This window comes from Arvicola amphibius, chromosome 7, assembly GCF_903992535.2.
Source record: "Arvicola amphibius chromosome 7, mArvAmp1.2, whole genome shotgun sequence".
In the NCBI taxonomy this organism is placed as follows: Eukaryota; Metazoa; Chordata; class Mammalia; order Rodentia; family Cricetidae; genus Arvicola; species Arvicola amphibius.
The window spans coordinates 66,095,221-66,106,450 of record NC_052053.1 but is presented as its reverse complement, the minus strand read 5'-3'; positions in this window follow the sequence as shown (position 1 = coordinate 66,106,450).

The following is an 11,230-nucleotide window of genomic DNA, read 5'->3' as shown; positions in this document are numbered from 1 at the left end:
CATCTGGTCCTGGGCTCTTTTTGGTAGGGAGGTTTCTGATAACAGTTTCTAATTCTTCGCGACTAACAGGATGATTTAGAGCATTTACCTGGTCCTGGTTTAACTTTGGTATATGGTATTTATCTAAAAAACTGTCCATTTCTTTTACATTTTCCAATTTTGTGGCATACAGGCTTTTGTAGTAAGATCTAATGATTCTCTGAATTTCCTCTGTGTCTGTGGTTATGTCCCCCTTTTCATTTCTGATCTTATTAATTTGCGTGTTCTCCCTCTGCCGTTTGATTAGTTTGGCTAAGGGTTTGTCAATCTTGTTGATTTTCTCCAAGAACCAGCTTCTTGTTTCATTGATTCTTTGGATTGTTTTCTGTGTTTCTATTTGGTTGATTTCTGCCCTCAATTTGATTATTTCCAGTCTTCTACTTCTCCTAGGTGAGTCTGCTTCTTTTTTTTCCAGAGCTTTCAGGTGTGCTGTTAAGTCACCAATGAGCGCTTTCTCCGTTTTCTTTAAGTGGGCACTTAGTGCTATGAACTTTCCTCTTAGCACTGCTTTCATTGTGTCCCATAGGTTTGAGTATGTTGTGTCTTTGTTTTCATTAAATTCAAGAAAGACTTTAATTTCTTTCTTTATTTCTTCCTTGACCCAGGTGTGGGTCAGTAGTTGACTGTTCAGTTTCCATGAGTTTGTGGGCTTTCTGGGGGTAGCATTGTTGTTGAATTCTAATTTTAATCCATGGTGATCTGATAAGACACAGGTGGTTTCTAATAATTTTTTGTAACTGTGGAAGTTTGCTTTGTTACCAAGTATATGGTCAATTTTCGTAAAGGTTCCATGAGCCGCAGAGAAGAAGGTATATTCTTTCCTATTTGGGTGGAATGTTCTATAGATGTCTGTTAAGTCCATTTGGTTCATTACCTTCATTAAGTCTTTCAATTCTCTGTTAGGTTTCTGTCTGATTGACCTGTCCATTGGTGAGAGAGGGGTGTTGAAGTCTCCAACTATTAGTGTGTGTGGTTTGATGGCTGCCTTGAGTTCTAGAAGTGTTTCTTTTACATAAGTGGGAGCTTTTATATTAGGGGCATAGATATTCAGGATTGAGACTTCATTCTGATGGATTTTTCCTGTTATGAGTATAAAGTGTCCCTTTCCATCTCTTCTGATTGATTTTAGTTTGAAGTCAACTTTGTTGGAAATTAGTATGGCCACACCCGCTTGTTTCTTAGGGCCATTTGCTTGATAAACCTTTTCCCAACCCTTTACTCTGAGTAGGTGTCTGTCTTTGTTGTTGAGGTGTGTTTCTTGTAAACAGCAAAATGTTGAATTCTGTTTTCGTATCCAGTCTCTTAGCCTGTGCCTTTTTATAGGTGAATTGTGTCCATTGATATTAAGTGATATTAATGACCAGTGGTTGTTAACTTCAGTCATTTTTAGTAGTAGAGTTTGTGTGTTTCCCTTCTTCTAGTTGTGCTGGTGAAGGGTTGCTAGATGCCTGAGTTATTGTGGGCATTGTTGGACTCCTTGGTTTGTGATTTTCCTTCTATTACTTTCTGCAAGGCTGGATTTGTGGCTGCGTATTGTTTAAATCTGTTTTTGTCCTGGAACAAATGCTGTTGTAGTACGAATGATCATATTTTGGGTATATGCCCAAGAGTGGTATTGCTGTATCCTGAGGTAAGTTGATTCCCAATTCTCTGAGAAACAAACCATACTGATTTCCCAAGTGGTTTTATAAGTTTGCATTCCCACCAGCAATGCGTAAGTGTTCCACTACTACATATCCTCTCCAGCATAAGCTATCATTAGTATTTTTTGCTCTTTTCCATTCTAACATGTGTAAGACAGTATCTCAGAATTGTTTTGATTTGTATTTTCCTGATAGCTAAGGATGTTGAACATTCCCTTAAATATCTTTTGTCCATTTGAGATTCTTCTGTTGAGAATTCTCTGTTTAGTTCAGTACCCAATATTTAATTGGGTTATTTTGAATTTTAATGCCTAATTTATTAAGTTCATTATATATTGTGAAGATCAGTCATTTTGTCTTAAGTGGGTATAGTGATGATCTTTTCCCATTCAGTAGGCTGCCTTTTGGTTTTATTGACTGTGTCCTTTGCTTTAAAGAGGCTTCTCAGTTTCAGGAAATTTATTTGCAGATAATAATATACATGATTTGTAAAATTGCTTTTCAAATTTGTTTAGTTATGACTTTTCTCTAAGGTAACATTATCCCATCATCATTCAGAATTAGAGAAACACATATCAATCCTGCCTACCTTTCAGGGCTCATACTGCAATAACAGTTATTCTGGTGTCATCTAGGTATCTCCTTTCCTATAAGTTATCTAGAACTAATCAGAGGACATGCTGAAGGGAAGAGAATTTCAAGGGCATCCCTATAAACAACTGTTACTTCTTTTCTACTCCAGAGGGAAAACTTTGCCTGTGCCCATTTGTTCAATAATTTATTTATCTTAGTATGGATATATGAATTCTTTAATTAATATTGGTAGGCTCTCCATAAAATGTTCTGGATATTCATGTTCAAAAGTAAAATCCCTAGGATTAGAATAGAGGTATTGGTTCTGATATATTTTATGTCCAGCAAACTCATTAAAAACCCTGTTCATCCTTTTCAGGAGCAACCATGTAAGCTGATCCTCACATTGACCCTGGAAATTATAACAGTGGAACCTAGGGGCATAGATATTCAGGAATGAGCTCTATCCGAAAAAAAATGTTGCTGTTATAAGTATCGAGTGTCCTTCTCAATCTGTTCTGATTGATTTTAGTTTGAAATCATTTTTTAGATATTACGATAGCCACATCAGCTTGTTTCTTAGGTCCCTTTGATTGGAAAACATTTTCCCAACTCTTTACTCTGATGTAGTGTCTGTTTTTGTGGTTGAGGTGTGTTTCTTTTAAACAGCAGAATATTGGATCCTGTTTTTGTATCCAGTCTCTTAAACTGTACCTTTTTATAGGTGAATTGAGTCCATTGATATTAAGTGATATTAATGACCAGGTGTTAATTCTGGTTATTTTTATTTTTATTTTGGTGGTAGTGTTTGAGTGTTTCAATTCTTTGGGTTATGCTGGTGGAGGGTTGTTTGATGTCTGTGTTATTATGGGTGTTGTTGGATTCCTTGGGTTTTGGATTTCCTTTTAGTACTTTTCGTAAGTATGGGTTTGTGGCTACGAATTGTTTAAATCTGTTTTTTTTTCCTGAAATATCTTTTTTTCTCCATGGATGATGAAAGAAAGCTTTGCTGGGTACAGTAGTCTGGGATTGCATCTATGATCTCTTAGTGACTCCAGCACATCTATCCAAGACATTCTGGCTTTCATGGTTTCAACAGAGAAGTCAGGTGTAATTCTGATAGGTTCACCTTTATATATTACTTGACCATTTCCTTTGCAGCTCTTAATATTCGTTTCTTATTCTGTATGATTTCTGTTTTGATTATTATATGGCTATTGAATTTTTTTTGATCTATTCTATTTGGTGTTCTGTATGCTTCTTGTCCCTTCATAGGAATATCCTTCTTTAGGTTAGGAAAGTTTTCTTCTATAATTGTGTTGAATATATTTTCTGGGCCTTTGAGCTGTAATTCTTCTCCTTCTTCTACCACTATTATCCTGAGGTTTGGTCTTTTCATGGTGTCCCAGGTTTCCTGAATGTTTTGTGAAAAGAATATGTTGGATTTGCTGATTTCTTTGATCAGTGAGTTTATTTACTCTATAGGATCTTCAGCTCTTGAGATTCTTTCTTCTATCTCTTGTATTCTGTTGAATATACTTGACTTCATAGTTCCTGTTTGTTTACCCAGATTTTCCATATCCACACGTCCCTATAGCAAAGGGTGCTTAGGAGTAAGAGGTATGTTTACTGGGCCTCTTAGGCTTATAGGACAATTGTGGGATCTTTGGAGAGGGAGAATGACAATAACCATAAATTTTTGTTACAACAATTTGTTAAAAACGCAACTAATTAACTTTTCTTGAATATCTACTGAGTTTCAACTCTTGAGGACACTGGTATTGGACCAGGAAGTCTGAAGACAAACCATCTATAAACATAGAAAATTATACAAATTACAAAATCTATTATAAAATTTCAGTAAGCATCCTTCTAAGGAGGAAAAAGCCAGGAGAAATTATGAAGAAGCTTAAATATTTCAGTAAATGAGTCTCAAAGTGACTGGTAAACATGTATGATGTAATATTTATGTAATATTAGTATAATATTTATGGGAACATCAGGAGAGAAATGACTGTTTTACTATCTTACAGAACAATGGTTTCATCAGTGTTTACTCACAAGAGAGCTATTGTGATGTACAATGAGGTATACAATAGATATCAGAGATTATAGTATGCTGAAAATACCTCAATAGGTTTCTTTTTAAATTCTGACTAATGTAACTTCTGTCTCCACTTTTAGTTAAAGACAAGATCCATGCTAATGATACATGGAATAAGGACCATGGGAATTTGAGAGGGGGAGCACCATTCATTGAGGGTGTCTGTATGGGACTTCACACCTCAGGCTTATGAGTGAGTAGATGTAATAGTTGTCTTTCTGGGTCTGGGTTACCTCATACAAAATGATGTTTTCTACCTTCATCAATTTGCCCGCAAAATCAAGTTGTTGTTATCTTTTCTGCCTTGTAGTACTCCATTGTATGAATGTATCACATTTTCCTTATCTGTTCTTCAGTCCTTCTTATAGGTGTAAAATGGAACCTCAGAGCCACTTTCATTTGCATTTCCCTGATGTCTAAGGGTGTTGAGAATATTTTTAAGTATCTTTCAGCCATTTTAGACTCATCTGTTGAGAGAGCTCTGTTTGACTGTACTCTCTTTATTATTATATTATTTGTTCTTTTGATAACCAATTTCTTGTATTCTTTCTTTACTATGGAGCTAATTCCTTTTTCTGAGGTGTGTTTGTTGACAAACTTTTCCCATTCTATAGGTTGCTGTTTTGCTTTGTTGACCATGTCCTTTGCTTTACTGAAGATTTTTAGTTTCATGAGGTCCTATTTATCTCATTTATTTCTTTCATTGTCTGTGCTACTGGAATTATATTTAGGGAGTAGTATCCTGTGCCAATGTGTTCAATGTGTTCCCACTTTCTCTTCTATGAGGTTCGGTGTGGTCAGCTTTATGTTGAGGTCACTGGTCTATTTGGACTTGAGTTTTGTTCATTGCAATAAATATGGATCTATTCTCATTCTTCTATATATTGATATCCAGTTATGCCAGAAACATATGTTGAATATGCTTTCTATTTTCCATTTTGTATTTTTTAATTATTTGCTGTTTGTAGCTGTGTAGATATCTGAGTCTTTGTTTCAGTTCTATTGGTCCTTCTGTCTGTTTTTATGCCAATTCCAGGGTGTTTTTTAAATACTATAGCTCTGTAGTAGAGTTTTAAGTCAAGAATTTTTTTTGTTATACCTCTAGAAGTTTTTTTTAATTTTTGCTTCTTCTTCTTCTTCTTCTTCTTCTTCTTCTTCTTCTTCTTCTTCTTCTTCTTCTTCTTCTCCTTCTCCTTCTCCTCCTCCTCCTCTTCCTCCTCCTCCTCCTCCTCCTCCTCCTCCTTCTTATTATTATTATTACAATTTTCACCTCCTCCCATTTCCCTCCCCATCCTCCCATTCCCCTTCCCCTCCCTCTCCAGTCCAAAGAGCAGTCAGGGTTCCCTGCCTTGTGGGAAGTCCAAGGTCCTCCTCCCTCCATCCAGGTCTAGGAAGGTGAGCATCCTACCATACTAGCTTCCCACAAAGCCAGTATGTGGAATAGAATCAAAATTCAGTGCCATTGTCCTTGGCTTCTCAGTCAGCACTCCATGTAAGCCACTTTCATAGAGTCTGGCTTGATCACATGCTCCATCAGATCCAGTCCAGCTGGCCTTGGTGAGTTCCCATTAGATCAGCCCCACAATCACTGTGGGTGGGCACACCTTTTACAGCCCAGACATCTTTGCTCATGTTCTCCCTCCTTCTGCTTCTCATTTGCACCTTGGGAGCTCAGTCCAGTGCTCCAATGTGGGTCTCTGTGTCTATCTCCAACCATCGCCAGATGAAGGTTCTATGGTGATATGCAAGATATTCATCAGAGTGGCTTTAGTATAGGGCCAGTTCAGGTGCCCTCTCCTCAGCTGCTCAAGGAACAAGCTGGGGACATCTCCTTGGACACTTGGGAACCCCTTTAGAAGAAAGTCTCTTGCCAACCCTCAAATGGCTCCCTTAATAAATATATATACTTCCCTGCTCCCATATCCCCTCCTTCTCCTTCCTAATTGTCACATTCCCCCAAGTTCTCCCCATCCTCCCCTTCTCACTTCTCTCTCCCAATCACCCCTTACACCCATCCCACCTCCACCCTCAGGCTCTCCATGTTTGCCTGGAAATCTTGTCTACTTCCAATATCTAGGAGGATAACTACATTTTTTGGGGGGGTTCACCTTAGTATTTGGCTTCGCTAGGATCAAGACAAAAAGGCAACCTACTGATTAAGAGAAGATCTTCACCATCCCCTCAACAGACAAAGGTATGGTCTCCAAACTATATAAAGAACTCAAGAAACTAGACTATAAAATGCTAATTAATCCAATTTAAAAAATGGGGTACTGATCTGAACAGAGACTTCTCAACTGAAGATCTTCAAATGACCAAAAGACATGTAAGGTCATGCTCAACCTTCTTAGTCATCAGGGAAATGCAAATCAAAACAACTTTGAGATACCATCTTCCACCTGTCAGAATGGCTAAAATCAAAAACACCAATGATAGCCTTTTCTGGAGATGTTTTGGTGTAACGGGAACACTCATCCATTGCTGGTGGGAATGCAAACTTGTGCAAACACTTTGAAAATCAGTGTGGCTGTTTCTCAGGAAATTCAGGATCAACCTATCCCAGGATCCAGCAATACCACTCCTGGGAATATACCCAAGAGATTTCCTATCATACTACAAAAGCATTTGTTCAACTATGTTCATAGCAGCATTATTTATAATAGCCAGAACCTGGAAACAACCTAGATGTCCCTCAATGGAAGAATGGATAAAGAAAGTGTGGAATATATAAGCATTAGAGTACTACTCAGCAGTAAAAAACAATGACATCTTGATTTTGCATGCAAATGGATAGAAATAGAGAACACTATCCTTAGTGAGGTAACCCAGACCCCAAAAGATGAATATGGTATGTACTCACTGATTAGTGGATTCTAGCCATAAATAAAGGACATTGAGCCTATAATTCAGGATCCCAGAGAAGTTTCTTTATTTTTACAGGATTGTTTTTACTATCCCGCATGTTTTGCTTTACCATACGAAGTTGAGTTTTGCTCTTTTGAGGTCTGTGAAGAGTTTTACTCAGATTTTGATGGATATTGCATTGAATCTGTAGATTGTTTATTGTATAATTGCTATTTTTGTTACGTTAAGTCTACCCACCAAAAAGCATGGGAGATCTTTCTATTTTCTGTCATCTTCTTCAGTTTCTTTTTTCAAAGATTCAAAGTTCTTGTCATACCGACCTTCCACTTGTTTGGTTAGAATTAATATAAAATACTTTATGCTATTTCTGGCTATTGTGAAGTGTGATGTTTCTCTCATTTATTTCTCAGTCCCTTTATCATCTGTTTAAAGTAGGGCTATTGATTTTTTGAGTTAATTTTGTATCCTGCTACATTTACTGAAGGTGTTTATGAATAGTATTAGTTAATTGGTAGAATTTTGAGGTCACTTATGTAAATAACATATCATCAGCAAATAGTGAGGATATGACTTCTTTTCTGATTTGTATCCCCTTGATGTAATTTTGTTGTCTTATTGCTCTGGCTAGAAATGCAAGTAATATAATGAATAGATATGGAGAAAGTGGACAGTCTTGTCCTGTTCCTGCCTTCAGAGGGATCGCTTTGAGTTTCTCTCTATTTAGTTTGTTGTTAGCTGTTGGCTTGCTGTATATTACCTTTATTATGTTTAAGTATGTTATGTGTATCCTTGATCTCTCTAAGACCTTTATTATGAAGCAATGTTTTATTTTTACCAAAGTCTTTTTTAGCCTATGCTGAGATTATCATGTTGTTGTTCTTTTCCATTTTGTTTATATGGTGGTTTACATTGACAGATTTTTGTATGTTGAACCATCCCTGCAAATCTGGGATGAAGCCTACCTGGTACGGTAGATGCTTTATCTGCTGTGTTCTTGGATTTATTTTGCAACTATTTTTAAAATAATTAATGCTAATTGTAATGAGCTATAATCATTTCTTTTTCTTTTTTTTAAATACCTTCTTTAATTTTAGAAATCAATCCCAGTTTCAACTCTCTCCCTGCCTCCCATCCCTTCCACCTATTTCCCCAAACCTTCTCCATCAACTGCTCAAAGAAGATATGACACATTGATTTGGGGAAGTTCCAAGGCCCTCCGTATTATATCTAGGCTTATCAGGGTATCCATCCAAAGAGAAGAGTTTCACAAATAGCCAATGAAAGGAGTAGGGATAAATCCTGGTGCCAATGTCACTGACCCTGTAGTCTACTTGAACCATACAACTGTCGCACCCATTCAGAGGGACCAGTTTGGACCTATGTGGTTCCTTCTCTGTCTTGCTGAGATCTTGAGCTCCCATTACACAGATAAAATGTCTCACTAGGGTCCCTTCCCAGCTTGCACCCAGAACCCCCCCACCCTGCTACATCCTCCCATCATTGGGGCCACAAAATCCCACAGCTTAGCCTGTTTGGGCTCCAGGACCAGGAATTGAGTGCATTCAGGCCGGTGGGAGGTCCACTGTTTCAATAGCCTGCCTGCAGCAAGGTAGGCCCTTTGTCAGGGAGCTGCTTGGCCAGGAAGGAGACCTGACTGTCTACCAGAAGATCCATCATTCACTGGGGTGAGTGAATTGAATTCATTGGGGTGAATTGAACTTCTAAAAGAAGACCCAAAGGGGATTATTCAGAGGAACAAATGGGCAGGCGCCAATGCAAGAATTCCCCCAACAATTTGAAAAACAACATGAAAGCACCAGAACACAGCTAACTTACAACAGGAGGACTTTAACACACTAATCAAGAAGAAGTAGAAAAAATTGACTTTATGAAAGTAATAGAGTGCCTTAAACAGGAGGTGAAAAACTCCCTTAAGGAAATGGATGAGAAGAATAACAAAAAATTTGAAGAATTGAGTATATCCGTATACAATATCCTAGGAAACCAAGAAAAAACAATCAAACAGATAATGGAAACAGTGCAAGACTTGAAAACTGAAATGGAGGCAAGGAAGAAAACACAACCCGAGGGCCAGCTGGATATGGAAAATCTATGTAAACTAACAGAGACTACAGAAACAAGCATAACCAACAGAATACAAGAGATAGAAGAAAGAATCTCAGATTCTGAAGATACCATAGAGAAAATAAACACACTGATCAAAGAAAACAGCAAATCCAACAAATTCTCATCACAAAACATTCAGGAAAACTGGGACACAATTAAAAGACCAAACCTAAGAATAATAGGCGTAGAAGAAGGAGAAGACATACAGCTCAATGGTCCAGAAAATATATTTAATAAAATTATAGAAGAAAACTTCCCAAACCTAAAGAAAGAAATTCTTATAAAGGTTCAAGAAGCTTACAGAACACCAAATAGACTGGATCAAAAACAAATCATCCCCTTGCCATATTATAATCAAAACACAAAACATACAGAATAAAGAAAGAATATTAAGAGCTGCAAAGGAAAAAGGTCAAGTAACTTGTAAAGGTAAACCTATCAGACTAACACCTGACTTCTCTATGGAAACCATGAAAGCCAGAAGGTCCTGGATAGATGTTTTTCAGAAACTAAGAGACCATGGATGCAAGCCCAGATTAGTATACCTAGCCAAGCTTTCATTCACTATAAATGGAGAAAACAAAATATTCCAGGATAAAAACAAATTTAAACAATACATAACCACAAATCCAGCCTTATAGAAAGTAATAGGAGGAAATTCACAAACAAAGGAGTCCAGCATTGCCCAAAATAACTCAGACATCTAGTGACCCTTCACCAGCACATCTCAAAGAAAGGAAACACACAATCTCTACTACCAAATAAAAAATGACAACCAGAGTTGACAACCACTGGTCATTAATATCACTTAATATTAATGGATCCAATTCACTTGTAAAACGGCACAGGGTAAGAGACTGGATACGAAAACAGTATCCAACATTCTGCTGTTTACAAGAATCACACCTCAACCACAAAGACAGACACTTACTCAGAGTAAAGGGTTGGGAAAAGTTTTATCAATCAAATGGACCTATGAAACAAGCCGGTGTGGCCATACTAATTTCTAACAAAGTTGACTTCAAACTAAAATCAATCAGAAGAGATGGAAAGGGACACTTTATACGCATTACAGGAAAATCGATCAGAATGAAGTCTCAATCCTGAATATCTATGCCCCTAATATAAAAGCACCCACGTATGTAAAAGAAACATAACTAGAACTCAAGGCAGCAATCAAACCAAACACACTGATAGTGGGAAACTTCATCACTTCTCTCTCACCAATGGACAGGTCAATCTGACAGAAACCTAACAGAGAATAAACAGACTTAATGGAGGTAATGAACTAAATGGACTTAGCAGACATCTATAGAACATTCCCCCCAAATAGGAAAGAATATATCTTCTTCTCTGTGGCTCATGGAACCTTTTCAAAAATTGACCCCATACTCTGTAACAAAGCAAACTTCCACAGTTACAAAAACATATTAACAACCACCTGCATCCTATCAGATCACCATGGATTAAACTTAGAATTTAATGACAATGCTACCCCCAGAGAGCCTACAAACTCATGGAAACTGAACAGTCAACTATTGAACCTCACCTGAGTCAAGGAAGAAATTAAAGTCTTCCTTGAATTTAATGAAAATAAAGATACAACATACTCAAACTTATGGGACACTATGAAAGCAGTGCTAAGAGGAAATTTCATAGCACTAAGTGCCCACTTAAAAAAAACGGAGAAAGCACACATTGGAGACTTAACAGCATACCTGAAAGCTCTAGAAAAGAAAGAATCAGACTCACCTATGAGGAGTAGAAGACTGGAAATTATCAAACTGAGGGCAGAAATCAACAAAATAGAAACACAGATAAACAATCCAAAGAATCAATGAAACAAAAAGCTGGTTCTTGGAGAAAATCAACAAGATTG